Source organism: Hypomesus transpacificus, chromosome 13 (genome assembly GCF_021917145.1).
Source record: "Hypomesus transpacificus isolate Combined female chromosome 13, fHypTra1, whole genome shotgun sequence".
NCBI lineage: Eukaryota > Metazoa > Chordata > Actinopteri > Osmeriformes > Osmeridae > Hypomesus > Hypomesus transpacificus.
In genome coordinates, this window is record NC_061072.1 from 6,177,161 (window position 1) to 6,188,458 (window position 11,298).

General features: G+C 40.9%; 1 protein-coding gene across 2 annotated transcripts in view; it reads right to left on the reverse strand.

The window, feature by feature from the left end:
* The window catches only part of znf281b (zinc finger protein 281b), a 50,049-nt gene extending 39,344 nt beyond the window's left edge, over positions 1-10,705 (reverse strand). The window contains exon 1 of one of the 2 annotated variants that reach the window (XM_047032309.1): positions 10,239-10,705. The gene's annotated coding sequence lies outside the window, so the exon portion shown is untranslated. The remainder of the gene's footprint in view (positions 1-10,238) is intronic. The other variant, XM_047032310.1, reaches the window with a different exon arrangement.
* Between the last annotated feature and the right edge of the window lie 593 nt (positions 10,706-11,298).

Here is an 11,298-nt window from a genome sequence, read left to right on the forward strand (position 1 = left end):
GGGAAACACTGGCATCAATGTGCTGTGCGCAGCTCAACAATAAAATATATTTTTTAACCACGCTAAACAATGACATTTCTTTGATTGGCCAGTGGGCTCCATTATCGTCCATTCTACTACTTTCAATATAGAAAAGTCAAGTTTGACACTGCGCGAGATGGCGTTAAATGGTAAATGGACTGCATTTATATAGCACTTCACAATTTTTGCCTCATTCACCCGTTCATACTAACACTAACACATACCGGCGGCGGTGGAGCTGCCGTGCAAGGCGTCGGCCTGCCCGCCCATCGGGAGCAACTTGGGGTTCAGAGTCTTGCTCAAGAATACTTTGGCACATAGGCTGGGAGGAGGCTACACATAGGCTAAAGCAGCAGTTGTTATCTTGTTTTTCTTAATGTAAACGTCGACTGGAACACTCTTGAAGGCGCAGCACCGATGCTAACATCTGGCATCGGCGCTCACGGTACTTACGGTGCTTCAAAAAAATGGGCATCGTCGGTGTTTTGTTATTTTAGCATCGGAAGGTACCGTAAGTATCGGTTCTCGTGACATCCCTACTCACTACCCCCTGAGCCACAACCCCCCCCCCCCATATGCTACACGTATGGTTTAAAAGAGTTTACATGTTCAAATATTAAAGTAAGAGGCTTTAATTTGGTGTGCAACAATATTTGTTGCAAGGTGTATACATATCGATGAGTTACTTTCTTTCGTTGCTGCAGCAAATCTTCAACAAATTAACGGAAGAATAGGTTGATGACAATAATGGGTCCCCCTCTCTAACACATTTGCAAAAACTTGTCAAAATCAAGACCAAGATTGATGGGTTTAGCCATGCGCAAGTATTAACCATATGGGGAAATAGTAGATTTATTACTAAATAAAGTAGTAAATAGATTAATTACTCTTTAATAAATACTCTAATATATCCTAACTTTAATTATTAACAAATTTGAATCTAGGGGTAAAAAATGACAGCAGAATACTTAATTCACTATTTTGAAAGGATTCAAACAAGAATATCCCACCCCTCTTTTAAAAGCCACCACTCAAACACATGAACACCCTGCCTCATTACTACCGGGAGGTAGGTAGACGGACAAGTAGCCCGTCCAATCATTGCATTCAGTCTGAATGCCGTCCAATTGTTAGTCCCTGTCCGACCTTAATGGTTGGTCGTGTGTAGGGGTGGAACGGTACACTGAAGTCACGGTTCGGTTTGTACCGCGGTTCAGACATCACGGTTCGGTACGAGTTCGGTACAATGGGGGGAAAAGCAAAACAAAAATGCAGAAGCAGGGCTCCAGACTAACTACTGTACATGCAAGTCTTAGCTAAATGTATGATGCGCTTGTCGATCAGTCCTGCTCCTACACCACGACACAATAGGTCACTAGCTGAGCAACAGCGCAAACACAGGCAGGGATACAGTAGCAGCACGCCGGCCCTGGTCCCTTACATATACAACAAAACACGGACATTGATGGAGCGCAAGTTTTCAGCTGCACCCTCCGTTTCACTAACGACTGATGGTTGGACTTCTCGTGCTACCGAAAGCTACCTCACGGTGACTGCTCATTTTATTGACTGAGTGGGAAATGAAAGCGTCAGTTCTACAGACACGGCCCCTGTATGGGCAGCACACAAGCACTCATCTAGCTGAGAAGCTACAGAAGATCGTGGCAGAGTAAAAACTAGAGGCCTGGAAATTTTGAATTTATTGGGTGTGTACAACGTCAGCACACGTTAGCAACAACTCATAGATACTACGCTCTGGATAAAAGCATCTGCTAGACTAAATGCACGTTCTAGTAAGACAGCAATATCAGCGAGCCCTCAGCATTAGTACCGCAGCTAAAAGTCTAGGAAAGTCTAGGCTATTTTTCGCTATACTTACACTACGAACATTCATGTTTAGCAATAGCGTTGCATAGGCTACGTCTTTAGTGCTGCTGCTGCTGCTAGCTATCTCTGACTCACTCAGGCACAGCTCGGTTACACAGGTGGCGGCGCCAATCAGTTTCAGAGCTGAGGCGGGGCTACAGATTGTCCCTAAAGAACACAAATATCTTACAGTAGTTCTGCATGACATTAATTAATTTGCACGCGAGTTGTTTCAATTTTTATACCGTGTATTCTCCGTGTAATTTCACGAGCCAAACCGTGATACCCGTACCGTACGGTTCGGTATAAATACATGTACCGTTCCACCCCTAGTCGTGTGTATTAAAAGTTCTGAAACACCCACAGATATTGGGATTCATTTAATTTTTCAATCAAATCTTTAAGTTGATTTGGTTGCGATCTCAATGTGAAGTTTGAACAAATGACAAAAAGCCCTTCTCGACAACATTGCCCTACCATGCCTTTAAGTTGTTGCTCATAGCCACCATAGTCAGTGTTAATCACTGGATTTACTGAAGTTAAGGATAGCCAGTAGTATTGTCATGGTACCAACATTTCAGTAGTCAGTACCAATACCAGTGACATTTCTCAGTACTAAATACAATTTTGGAAACCAGTGATGTTTTTTGCAATTTAACTCTCTACATTAAACATTCATAATGCAAATGATAATGCTTTTGTAGGGGGTTTAATAGGGCTGCACGATTATGGCCAAAATGATTGAAAATCATTCATCAATGAATGAAACGTATTATTACGATTATTTTGATCAATATTGAGATCACATTTACATTTACATTTATTAATTCATTATCAATTATCACTATTAATTATCACGATTATTTGTTGATTTTAACCAAATCAAATTTGATTGTCACTGCATTGTACCTGCAGAATGGATGTGAATAAAACTCAAAATATACAATAAAAAAAAAAAATAACGATCTCCGTCCACACTAGCGTTTTCATTTTGTTTTCCAAATGTTTGCCGTCTACACTAACACGGGTACATGACGATCGTTTTTATGGTTACACCACTCCTGCCCCTCCCTCCCGCCACGGTGCCCTGTTTACATACTCCTCTGGCAATGCCATTTGGTGTTTTAAAATTGTCCCACCAGCTAGCTGTTCAGCCAGGTCTCACCCAGAATGGCCGCTCTGTTTGGTTTAAACTGTCTTCTCTGCCTTGTCCCCCTATCGTTCAGGCACACCGAGTACAACACTTGCCTTCTGCGTAGCAGTAACGTGTATCTATTAAGTGATAATACTTGTACCTGAAGTACACTAACTAAACTGGTAAATAAATTATCGAGATGGAAGGTGAAAGAAATATGCTGCTCTATGTTCATCTTGACATTATAGCTATAGAGCAAAAGCTACCCCCAATGCCATGGCAACTGAACGTCATCGTATCTGGAAAGCTCCGTGGACCCCGTCCACACTAGCCTACTACGCAAACCCGGCTTTTTTTAAATGTCTCCGGCTAGGGGAGCGTATTCGAAAAGCTCAGTTTTCAGTGTCCGAATACGCCGTATAAGGCCGAAATATGCTTCTGCGTCTCCGTTTACGGAGACATATGTATGCGTTTTTAAATTTACTGTATCTAGCATCGGTAGAATGTGTAATGATTTTGTTTATTGGCAATGGGGCTAACGTTATTTCATGTTCCTGATTGTGTTTCATTCAAATAAATAACCCGTGTTGTCATGTAAATCCAAAATTCAAGAAGCATGTTTGTGGGGGGATTTTTGTAAACGGACCGTTTTACAGCTACATTTTTTAATTGTGAGATTTGCATTGGAAAGAGGTTTCAATGAACTTTGAGGTTCACTGTATGTCCATTGTACCCACTGAACTGTCGTTATTCAACTGTGACAAGGTAATGCGGTTCTGCAATCAATGACCCCTTTAAAGGATCAGACTGCTAGATGATAGATCACCAATAATCATCAGTGTTTCCCTGATTTTATGTGTTTTATGTTGATTTTACCGTGGCGGCCCGCTACTGTTAAATTTCTGCCGCCACGGTATCAGAATTAGAGCTGTACAAAATTTTAGGCCGTCTATCAGCCGTGATTGTTAGAGCGCATGTTGGAGAACAGCACAGACGCGCTTCACAGCGCAGTTGAGATTGCGCGTGTGCATCCTTGAGAACTGAAAGTCGTATAATTTATGTTGTCAGTTCATTTAAGCCTGTTATTGTATTAGTCTATAGTTCTTGCAAATTTAAATTAAGTTAACTGGTGATTTTCGTTGTTTGTATTCTTCCCCTGCTAGCGAAATTGCACGTCTGTTGATTCGATAGCGATTGCTGCCCTTGCTCACGTTTGTATTTAAGGTGCATTATTATGCTTAAGTAGCCTAGTTTTAATGAATAAATAGTGGGTATATTGTTATTATTTGCTACAGAATGCTTAGCCTATCAAGATCAAATGAAGCAGACAGTGTACATGCTTCCGAGTGGCCTACCTTAATCTGTAGGCTAGGCCACTGCATTTACAATAAGTTGTTACGTCAATTATTAATTGGCAGCAATTATGACATTTAGAACATACTGTAAGGTGTCTTTAATTATGCAAATTTTATTTATTTTGGGGAAATAGGACGAAAATATGTGCAATATTACATTAGCTATTGGACTAGTACATTAAGCTGCTCCGAAATATAGGGTTAGCACTTTGTTTTGGCCGGGGGGGGGGTGTTAGACCTGACCTGCCCCCACTGCTAAAAAAAATCCTAGGGGAAACACTAATCATAGTAGAACAGCTTTCTCAAGCAGTTTTGTGATGCATTTTGGAAACAGGAGATGAACGCCTGGTCTAATGCGCCACCTGGCTTGAGAAACCCGTTCTCAAAGACTTACTTTTAGTCATTTTTTGGGTAGCACACATATTCTAAATGCCTTTGGCAGAATTCAAATGAGCCATTTTAATCTAGATTAACGCCAAGACTCCGCGTCGAGAGGAGCCAGCTGAGGTGGCTCGGGCATCTGATTAGGATGCCTCCTGGACGCCTCCCTGGTGAGGTGTTCAGGGCACGTCCCACTGGGAAGAGGCCCCGGGGAAGACCCGGGAAAGACCCAGGACACGCTGGAGGGACTATGTCTCTCGGCTGGCCTGGGAACGCGTCGGGGTCCCCCAGGAAGAGCTGGTGGAAGTAGCCGGGGGGAGGGAAGTCTGGGCCTCCCTGCTTAGGTCGCTGCCCCCGCGACCCGATCCCCGGACACGCGGCAGATGACGGACGGACGCCAAGATTACAGTGAGATTAATCTAGATTTAAAAATGTATCTATGCCCACCACTTATCTTAAACTAAAAGCTACAGGCGAGTCTGAACTGTGTTTGTGCAAAAAAACTAAAACTGACCTTTTAGGTGGGCATTAGGTCAGCTTTTCTTGAAGCCTTAATAATCAAACTACCCAATCTCCAAATATTATTGGTAACAAAGTTTCCATTAGTTCCATTATTTGAGGGACACATTTTCCAAAATAATGTTGACGCTTATGGATCTGCTACTTTCCAACAAAGTCCTGCTGTAGTTCTTACGAAATAAATTGTACATGGCGTGTTTCCTATATGTTGATTTTATCAGAAATTGTTAGATTACGTACGAGCTTCACACCGCAGTTGAGATTGCGTGTGTGCGTCCTTGAGAACTGCAAGGCCAGTGGCGATTTCTTTAAGACTGCAAGGAAAGCTCAGCTTCCATTAACATTTCAAAAAATTCATGGTCAAATATTTACTATTGTGTTAACATTTTAAATGCGTTAGAACACGTTCATATCGAAGACGAGTGTTCAGAATCAACTACATACATTAGCAGGTCGACTAACGGATTTCCTTCTCATACATTCCCGTAGTGCCACAGTGCATTTCCCTGTTGAAGCTCAGCTTCCATGGACTTCAATGGGGCTGCTTTGAACAGTTTTTTTCAGTGCTTCGAAACTATACGGTTATTGGATAAATGCTCAGCGTCTCTGGGGGTGAATGGAGGAGTGGGCTGGCCTGGACGCTGGGCTTCCGCGTGATGATTGGAGGGTCTGTTGAAAGACTGCATCTCCTTTTGATTGATAGTAATTTTGTACTATAAAAAGTCATCGAAGCTATTCAAGCTCAGTCCCATTGCAGATTTTGCAACTGTAGTTGAAAGACAAGCTGCAGCAACCTATATCTTGGTATTTGCTTGGCGAAATTGCTAACCAATTTTCATCATACATTTCATACAATTACACACCACGTTCCTTGTTTCAGTTCAAGTGTTTAATTTCCACATTTCCTCCTTCGAGATTAATATTGTTTTCAGGGTTTTTCTTACATAGAGAAAATGTTGGCGCGCTCCAAAGCCGTTTTCCCGAGCGCCAATGACAAATCCCAAGCGCCAAAGGCAAAAAAAGTCAGGGATAAAGAAAAAAACCTGTGTTCATCACGCGTGCAATGCATGTCAGCGAATATGTTCTAAATAGTATGTTTCAAGTAGGCTACAGCCGAACCCTCGTTCTGTTTTGATCAATAATAATCAAGTTGATAAGTGTGTCTTCGTGTCTGATCAATATGCAACTGTGAGGTGCGCAAATGGACAGAGCGGCCACTAAACTGTCGTTCCGCTGCGAGGGCCAGCCCGACGTGCACGAATAGTACACCTGTACCCTACAAATGCAAATTACATTTCCACTCAAAATGCTGACAAAAGTTTGATTTACGATTTCAAATGCAGCCTCCATTGGTATTCTTAACCTGGAATGATAACATATAGTGCAGTGTTTCCTCTATGGCTAAATTTCTGCCGCCACGGTATTAGAAATCAGGCTGTACAAAAGTTTAGTCCGTATAGCCTATCAGCAGTGACTGTTAGAGTGGCACGGACACGTGCTTTACACCGCAGTTGAGATTGTGTGTGCGTCCTTGAGAACTGTAAATCGTATAACTTATGTTGTCAGTTCTTATGCCCGTTATTGTATAAGTCTATAGTTCTTGCTAATTTTATCAAGTTAACTGGTGATTTTAGTTGTTTGTATTCTTCCTCTGCTAGCTAAATAGGGGTTATGCGGAGCGCTCGGACCGGAAAACAGATGTAATCGTTTCCGCTTCTCAATTCTGTACACATCTGCAGCGCTAGGTGATCCAAATAACTTATGTTGACAGAGAAGTTCAAGGATTTTATAAGTTGTATTACTTTCTACATTAGGCTAAGTGTGACAAGAATAAAGTAATGAGTTCAAATAACGTTAAAATAGCCTAACGTTAGACCATTTCCCAGGAGGTAGCAATAACACTAGCTCTACACATCAACTACAGCGTTACAGTAGGCTACATAGCTACACAACTAGTGCTGAATTATCAATGAAATATATGAATTCAGCAAATTAATTTAAGAAGCTCATTTTAATTTAGTGTCATATCCATATCATTATTCTGGTTTCTATAGCTAGGACCTATCGTTCCTAGAAGGAATTACGTTTACTAGCCTACTACTAGGCCAAAAAAAACGTTAAAGTTAGCAAGTGTATAAGATTACGCTACCGACAAAATTGACCTGTAAATAAATACTGTCACACTGGTAGTTGTTGCAGTTGATTGCCAAACACTGCATTCTTTGAGTCCACTTGGACTTCTACAGGTAGGCTACAGTCTTAGTTTGACTGTTTTAATCGTCTGCGAGCAAAAAAAAAAAAGGGTACTCCCCAGGGTACTCGGGGCTCTGGAAGTCCGTTTGGCAATCATGTGTACATGGGGAAAGTGTAATTAAGGGTAGCTCCTTTAAACACCGGCTATAGTAGGTGGCCTTTACTACGCTTTGTTTACCTCAAAAGCGGCCGGCCGGAAGTAGTTCCATCTGTTTTGTAGAACCCGAAAGAATGTTGCGCATAACCCCTATTGCACATGTCTGTTGATTTGATAGTGATTGCTGCCCTTTCTCAGGTTTGTATTTTAGGTGCATTATTATGCTGAAGTCGTTTTAATTAATACAAAATTGGTTTATTGTTAATATTTGCAACAGAATGCTTAGCCAATCAAGATCAAATGAAGCAGGCAGTGTACATGCTTCAGAGTGGCCTACCTTAATCGATAGGCTAGGCTACTGACCATTAAAAATAAGTTGTTACGTCAATTATTAATTAGCAGCATTTATGCCATTTAGAACATACTTTAGAACTTTATTGCTTAGGGGAAATAGGGACGAGAATATGTCTGTGTGTGTGTGTGTGGGGGGGGGGGTGCAAAACACTTGGGAATAAACACTTTGATTATAATAAAATAAATATATATATATAAACATATATTTTTGGGGGAGCACCAAAGACCCATTTTGACCCAGGAAAAACCCTGTTTTTTTTTGGATCGTTCATTCATTCAGTAGGTTAGGCTAGTGTCATAGGGGTGAACTTGTCAGTGGACTAGCCAAATAAATGCAACGTTTTTAGGATGTAGGCCGAAAATTAGCTTCCCCTCTTTGAAAGACCAGCAGCCGCTACTGTGTAAGTCGTATAACTCATGTTGTCAGTTCATTTAAGCCTGTTATTGTATTATTTCTTGCAAATTTAAATTAAGTTAACTAATGATTTTTGTTTGTATTCTTCACCTGCTAGCTAAATTGCACGTCTGTTGATTTGATAGCGATTGCTGCCTTTGCTCACATTTGTATTTTAGGTGCATTATGCTTTAGTTGTTTTAATTAATAGTGAGTTTGTTGTCATTATTTGATACAGAATGCTGAGCCTATCAAATAGGGCCTGGCGACATGGGTGGAAAAATGATTGATTATATTTCCATTCAATAACGATAATTAAGACGATAGACCACAGATCCGTAGTAGTAGGCTAGCAAAGTAAGTCTCTTCCTCAACTTTTCCCTACACTCGGCATAAAGTTTAGGCAGCGCGGTGTGAGAGAAATGTTTGCGGCCAGGGAGCAAGTATCCTACCTGGGGTCAAGTAACTTAAGGTTTTTAAAACCTTGCTTTTTATCAATGATGCGACATTTTGTATCAAATGCAATTTGACAAGATGTAGGCAAATGCTGATTTGCATAATGGAATGCTTCTTTAAAAATTAACCAGCACAACTGCAAGTGAAAATATACAAAACGTTACGATAAGTTTTTTTTTAAATATATATATGTATATAAACCAGTTTTGGAAGATTGCTCTCCATTCATGTTTTGTAGTGCAACAGAGCTAGCTAGCTCTAGCTTTACATTACTTGGCTAACGTTATCTAGACTACTACGACTGAACTGATAACATGAACCACTTAACAACCTAAATCAATACCCAACCATTAACACACGGTTTCACATCTGTTTAAGGGGATGGCCTTTTTTGCAATCTTGAGTAGTTACCTACCTCCTACATGTTTCCTTTGGTCAACACAGGCAAAATTAGACTAGTGTTACAGCGAGACAAGTGGAACACACAAGCGTTTGTCGTTCAGCGTTCAAGTACTCAGCATTTGCTAGCTATCTTATGCTAACATGTAGGGTATAAAAATAAACAACGTAGACTAGCACTAAGTAATTGGGCATCGTTTTTGAAATTACCCGACACAGACCTGCAACGGTGCAGCTAGCTCATGTCGTGCATGTCTTGACTATCGCTACTACCAGCTAGCAAGCTAGCTCGACAATCTAGCACTATTCTGTGCTATTCAATCTAGCACTATTGTGGCTCAGGTAATTTGATTCTCAACGTATAGCTAATTAACAAGAGAGAGCTAGCTTGAAAATACAAGCATTAGGGACAGAAGCATAACGTGCTAGCATGAGCAAGTTAGCCAATTTGCTGAAAAACTATTTCATAAAAAGGCATAGCTAAATTAAGTACTGTACCAAATTTTACGCGGAAGTAACACAATCGTTTAATACAGACGACGATTGACCTATTGCATTTCCTAAAATGAGACTAACGTTAGCTGGCTAACAAGTTAGCTACGCACTACTAGCGCGCTCTATTAAAAGTGAGATGGTATCTTTTTGTTAGAGCTAGATTAATCTCAATAACAATGTTTATAACAACGATAATCATGGATCAAAATCTCCCCAAAAAGGGTTAACACGTTCGTTCATTTTAGATACATGTGCAATTTATTTATTGCACGCAGACTCTCACAGAGAACTCGGCTATAACTAGGCTAACGTTACAGATAGCTACTAGCTAGCTAGCTCAGTAGCTCTAGCAGACTGCTCGATCCTCGCATTGTGGACGCAAGACAACAATGATGCTGGCTTCGAGCGAAGCCCTCGTCTGCTGATTCAAATTTCTTGTAATTTATACAGCGGATATCTCGACATATTTAAACAATTGATCAAACATTTAGCTATTTTTAACACTATACTTACATGCACATGACCGCGGTTGGCGTTAAACGTTTATATCGTGTTCCCCTGTTCGCTCCTTGGAGGTTTTAATGCCAAAACATTGTTCTCTTGCGACCGCTGCTTTCTTCCATCTTGGTCTCGCGCGGGGAATTATGGGTCTATTACTGGACGGGTCGTGAGAGGAGACAGACGAGTTTTCCACGGTCTTGTATGTCGTGATCGAGTTCACTCCGTTGGCCTGTAGGTACTGGGCTGACAGACTGTTTGGTAGCTTGTAACCAGTGTTTGTAACAATTGCAATAACAATATTCATCAATACTGCACATTGAGGAACAGCCAAACCAGAGGAAATGTGGAACACACAATAAAAAGATTATTGAGAGTTGCTGGATAAAAAAGAGGTTCAGAGACTATAGGGCACCAGGCAGGGTATGACAAACATATTTGGGTCTTGCTTTTTTGTAATTTACACACAACTCAAGAGAACACAACACCACTAATATTTGCCGCCCCCCAATGGTGGAACCAGCTCCCCACCTCCATCAGGGACACTGACTGTCTCCCCACCTTCAAGAAAAGGCTCAAGACGCAGTACAACGGCACTTAAGAATGCTTGGCTGGACTTGTTAGTTTCCTCCAGGATCACTATGACTCTTACTGAGTGGCTTGTTGCTCTTGTAGGTTAGATATAATGAGGTTAAGTCTTGTACTTGCTGTGAAATATTTCACTGTTGATTGTTCTTTTACAGGTACAGTCCTGCACTTTTGTGGTTCATGTTGTTTTAATTTGTAACTTGTATAACTGCATGCTCTTGTGGGTCTTCCCTTTTGGCACTTGTTTAGCTTTTTCACAATGTATGCTTCATGTTTTGGCTGCTTGCCATGTTTGGGACTATCTCGTTGTTATGATCAGTGACCTATGCTCTTTTGTAAAGCTCTCTCTTGGAAGTCGCTTTGGATAAAAGCGTCTGCTAAATGAATAAATGTAAATGTAAATGTAAATATTTAACATAATCTCTAAGCAGCATGTAACCTACGCTAAACTATGTAGTTAGGTTAAGATGGATGTTACAATGTAAAG